The following is a 6,244-nucleotide window of genomic DNA, read 5'->3' as shown; positions in this document are numbered from 1 at the left end:
TATAAAAGATCTTTGATTATAAAAGGTTCTTTATGTGCCATGGCTCAACAGTACCTTCACCATGATACAGTCAAACACTGAAAAGAGCGTGGATGTCATTTAAAAACAGTAATCGTAATTTTCAAATGATAGAAAAATATGCCCCATAAAAAAGAGGAACGTTTATGGCACTAAACTTTTTTTCATAGCTGTAAGGTAATGCAAGCTATTAAATGATTATGACTACCGGTACATTAAGAACTGTATATGGCGACTTTATGTAATATGTCTTGTTAAACCATATATCTCATTTAATTTTGACAAAAACTACTATTTTGCTGATTTCTTCCTTAAAAGGCATAAAGATACCAGGTAAAAAGGTTGTGACACTGTTTTTCGCAAGTGGTGGATCTATGGATCAGGGTTTGAGTCTTTCCAGAATTTCCTATATTGCATGATATCATAATGTACATGTAGGCATAAGTATCACTACCGGTATGTACACAATTAAAAAATAGTTTGTAACATGGTTTTGGCACTTTCTACATGAGCGTAAATGTTTAATTCCATATCATGTTAGTTTTGACTTTGAGTTTCCATTTCATATATCTGCTATTTTCTTCAGTTGTGGCAGCCACATACAAAATATATCCTTTATGGTTGTGGTTTATGGTATTTTGCGTATTCACATGAGACAGCTAATATCTGAAGAATCTACTACATTTTTATGAATATATTTTTGCATCTTCTGTCCTGTTTCACTTTCTCTGAGGTCCCCAATATCTGAAAAAGAAAAAAAATACACTTTCGAATTCATATTCATGGAATTTAGGGCATAATGAGTAATCGTTAATATTTTATGATGAAGTCCAGGGGCCGTATTCATAAAGCATCTTAAGTATAGGTTTTGACTTAAGTTTAAGATTTTACTTAAGTTTGTGGTGATTTCAACATAAGTCTAAGTAAAAACTTAAGTTCTAGTCATAAAACAGCTAAAACTTATGATACGTAAGAAATGACTTAAGTCAGAAAATAAAATAACGTGGTGAGTACGATTAAAGTGTTGTTTTCAGATAAAAGTACTTTAAACATTATTGTGCATGTTGTATCTGTCTGAAATTAATATTTTTTTTTTAATGTTTTCGTCCACAATAAAAAAAACAAGAATTACTTATTAAGTTGTTTTATGAATAACAAATAATTATACTTAAGTAAAATAAATTTCTAACCTAAATAATACTTAAGTAAATAATCAATTTCTTATACTTATACTTAAGATGCTTTATGAATACGGTCCCAGGTGTTCAACATTTTTAGAGCCCATGAGTTTATAATACCTTATTGTGCTGTTACAACTGGTCTGCTATGGATAACATGTCATAAAATTACATGAAAGTTTGCATTTCAGTTACATATCATCATTTTTTATCATTTAATGTATTTGATTACTTTTGTTAAGCAAAATGCCTGTACGTAGACAATTAACGCAGGAACTTTTATCCAGGGTCACCAAGGGCATAATTTTTTTATTATTATCAAAAATAAAGAATGTCGAAACAGAATGTTACAAGCTTAATAGAAATAACCAGTTAAACGGTATCACCAAAACTAATGCAGATATTGAATTGAAACTTGTGTCTTCGGGGTTATAAAACTAGACTGTGTGCTTGGATAGAGTGTCTTTTCTTGTTTGAGTCATAAAAATGTACACAATTCATTTTAATATAAGGAATGTTATTGAACTTACAAAGATGGTCTGTTTGTTCCTTAATCAACTACACAAAGTCATAAAGGTTTGTACAATTATCTGAAAGTCAAGAAAATATTGGAGAATATTACCCAAGATTTTTAATGTGCAGTTTGTCTCTAGGTAATTATGTGTTCAAATGACATACAGAAACACTTGAACTGGAAATGAAGTGTACAGCCAATGTATAAAAGTGATATATTTTTCAATTATCAATGTGTGAGCCTAGCGAGGGATAAAAATACATTCATCCAGAAAAGGTACTCACCAAAATACCTATGTTTGGGTGATTTATTTATTTCTGTTACTTTGAGGATAGACTATTTTAATGTTCAGGTACATTGGGGACAGATTATTTAGTCAGTCTAAAGATTAGACTATTTTTCAGTGCAAAGAATAATTGTTAGCGAAGTGTAGTAAATGATATTTACCTCCACAAACATGTAAATTCAAAGGAATAATTCAGGAAATCGAACACTGAACTTGTTTGATATGATTTTCATTGATTATGAATTTTGCTGTATATAGTAGTTGATATGTGACACACATCTATGATTAGAAAAAGTTAATTTCGCTGCACTTTATATAGTAAAATTATACACCATTGAGACATTGAGAGGCAGTGTTGTTGCCATATGCATGTATAGCTAGTTATACTTTGTACTTATTTGTTAAAATTCTTTTCTCCAATCGAAATGCAAGCTTAGCTTTCTAACAGATTCGAGATGAAACGGCTGCAGCAAAAAGAACGGACAAACTGCTCAGTACGCATGTCTAAGAAAGTCCTATGCAGGTGCGCGTGTAATAGCTAATAAGTTAAACTAGCTCCTGGACTATGATATATCTTTTCACTTTTTTTTATGCTGAATGTAGTGAACTGAGCCAGTCTATGTCCTATGTCCAATATCATCCTCTTTGAAAATCTCTAAAATAGACTGGCTTTTGTCTCTATGGAACTGAATTCGACAAAAAGGGGAAAAAATGTAGAAATATATTTATTATCAGTCTATCGGCTAGTCTACTAATAAGTGTGCGTGAAAGTAAGCTTTCCAACAAGCCGAGTGATATGTGCGCAGATGATTTAAATATATGCGCAGATGTTTTTATACTAAAACGTGCATATGTAACATTAATCTTATTAAGTGCCCGAATATTAGAGATTACCTGCGCACGCAGTAAATAATACTTGCTTACATTCATGTACATGCGCCTTTATTTTTAGACTGATGACTTCATTCCAAAAGCATATTCTTTAACAGAACAGACAGCCTAGTCCGCGTTCGCTTTGTGTGCGGGAGGGCCTGGGTTCGATCTCCAGCCCCGTCATACCAAAGACGTGAAAAATGTTACCAGTAGCTCACTTGCATTTAACGGGGAAACTGGTTTCTCTGTTCCTACCCTCATGATGATGAATTAGTTAGGAATGATTTATACAGTTACTGGACAAGACTGTTATGCTGCACATTTTCACACATTATAATGCATGTAATTTACTGACCACAGACTAATAAAATGGCCATTAAGCACAGCAGGTATCTAATTATGTCTGACAGATGCTTGCTTCCCCCACTCTAGTTTTTCCTTAGCAATAGAATGATAATTGCTATACAGGTTATCATCTTACACAAAAACAAAATAATGTATGTTTGAACTGCATTTATTCTCTAAAAAGATCATATAAAAAACATCTTAGAGAACATTTTCCTTATAAATTAAAAATAAAAGATGTCCAAGTAGAAAAAGCAATGGAATTCAGTCAATGCTATATTCTTAAAAACAGAAAGTCTCATAGGCTCATGTAAAATGCCATGACCAACACAATAAGGTTGAGTTCGCTGTCTTATCGGTAAATTTTACCTGGTTGATATATTCCAATAGAAACAAAGAAGGAAAAAATGAACAAATACTGTTTTCATTAGAATGAAGGCACAATATTTTTTATCCTATTAAAGTGTTTGTCATTCTTTTCTCTTTTTAAAAAATAAAATATTTATTTAAAATGAATTATTAATGCTTCCATTTGCGATTTACGGCATACAGCTACTGAGAAAAATAAGTAAAAACCTGTGATACATATCTTATTCTTTCCTCTGTAGTCACTTCATTCATATTTTGGGGATATTTTTTTATCCTATTGAAGTATTATACTGACAAAAATCTTTTATATATATTTCTATTTTCAAATTATTTTAATGTTTCCTTGCTTCCCCAGACATTTAAAAGCTTATGACTTCTGTAAAAATTCTTCATCTGCTCGTGTTCGTGATATTTCCTAACGCGGGCGGAAACGTACAAACTCGTCCGAAGTTAAGCCATTGATTGTACCTTGCCGATGACACAGAAAGAGCTGTTTGTCACAACAGAATATTATTATTCAATATAAAAGAAAGAAAGAAAGAAAGTCCTGACAATTTCATGAATTAAAAAAAGATGTTCTGTTTGTTAAAGACATTAGAAAAGTAGCTATGGTATGTAATTTATCTATAATTTTAAATGATAATTTAAATTAACCTCCTGTAATGAGGACTGGAGTGGTTACGTAATCAATTAACCAGTTGTGCATTTTGGAAAATATGTTTTATCATGATTATAGGAAAAAGGGTTTCCTTAGAAATTATCAGTGCCATAATGAAGGAAGGAACAAACTTTGTAACAGATTGTTTGATCAAAACAGACTTTGTAAGTCTGTCTGACAGTTTGTTTCATTATAATTTTACAATATGCAGTTAGTGAACTTTTATTCTGTAAAATGTTATTCTGTAAAATGTTATTTGTTAAAATATTTAACCACTTATTATCTTATATGATTGTATGCCTAAAAATGCTTATTATAATAATTTTATTTGTTGTTTGTTCAATTCCTTTGAAATTAGCTTCAAGTTATGTGACTAATCATAAACCTTCTTTGTAGTTCTCAGAGATGTGCATTATCAGTGAATTTGAGAGGATATGACTTTAGGGTTTCTGCTTCCCCTGTTTATCTTTGATTTATTGTCTTAACTGATCCTAACATTAATGGCCATTTAACAGCCAATTATCACAGTTTGGCTATTATTACAGAGAGACTTGGTTCTCCTGGCAACTTTTATCAGTAATCTGCTTATAACTATTAACATGGAAATTAAATGACCATTGGCCCATCATGAATTGCAGGGGTCAGTTTTCAGAATCAGGTGTTTGTTGTTACATGTAGAAACTTCACATTAAGTAGCTGTATAAATATTTCTGAGAGAAAACAAAAGTTAAACTTAATTTTAGATGTAAAATGTCTGTTTAGAATAATGTTAGTTACTTTCTTCATACTGACACCCATATTTTCTCAGAAAAAAAAACAAACAAAACATTTTCCCTCTAGGCTCATGTCAACATGCTTAAAAATGCGATTCTGAGGTTATATACTGTTGTGAAGAGTAATTAATACCACCTATCTGTCAATAGCCACCCTAAACTGACGCAACAAGATTAATTGAACTATTCAAATTACCTGTGCCAGATGTATGATTTTTCTCTACAAATGAAAGAAAGTAAAGCCTTTACCACATTGTAAATTTCTTGCAAAAGTATGCTCAAGATTTATATTTCAAGGTTTGCAGTTGCTAAATAACTGACCTTAAATCTTTTTAACATTAACACCCTTCAAAATATTTTTATAACAGATTTTGTTATAGACAATATGACAGGAGTTTATGTTTTTATCAGAGATAGACTTCTGTGGTCAATTAATACATAATATATTTGATGAAAATAGTAGTAATATGATTTTTTTTTACAGAATCAATAATAGACAGAACATGAAGTGCAATTTCATTACAATTTCCTTATTATCTAATATATTATATATTTGTAAGTAATTAAACATCTCCCTTCTTTCAATGTCTCATCGATATTTGACCATTTTGTGCCGATTCGCTGTAAAACCCAACTCACTCACTCACACAAACTTCATGAGTATAAATTAAGACACATTAAATTTTGACAAAGTTCTGAATTTGACAAATGATGTAGACAATGATTCAGTATTATTTTATTAGATATTTTTGAACTTTTGGGTTTTTTGTTGGTATTTTTGGGGGTATGTAGTTTGGGTAGAGTCACACTGTCACAGTTTGGTCATGCAGTGGCATTTAATGGTACAGGAAGACCCAAGGTGCACCTCAAGGCATTGTTCCAGACATCAGATTACAGCCGACATTCCAGAAGAATTCAAACATCTCATGTGAGGTTTTCGGCAATGGAGGCCTCTCTTGAAATCATGTACACAGTGCCATTACTAACTTTTAGTAACATCTCTAAACCGATAAAGCAGGACAGCTTTACCTATCATAATAAAACCATAAAACCAGTAATCCAATATCAGTGCTTCGGACACATTCGTAGATTTCCGTACTAATTGTTGTTGTTGTAGTAACACGGGGAAAAATCCATAATTAATAGCTTTGGTCTGACGCATCTATGTACAAAAAAAAAACAACAAGTAATTGCTACACTAAGTCTGTAATTTCAAATATGTGCCACCTA

The sequence above is a fragment of the Mercenaria mercenaria genome, unplaced genomic scaffold, assembly GCF_021730395.1.
Source record: "Mercenaria mercenaria strain notata unplaced genomic scaffold, MADL_Memer_1 contig_2908, whole genome shotgun sequence".
Classification (NCBI taxonomy): Eukaryota; Metazoa; Mollusca; class Bivalvia; order Venerida; family Veneridae; genus Mercenaria; species Mercenaria mercenaria.
The sequence above is the reverse complement of the archived record's forward strand: the minus strand, read 5'-3'. Positions refer to the sequence as shown.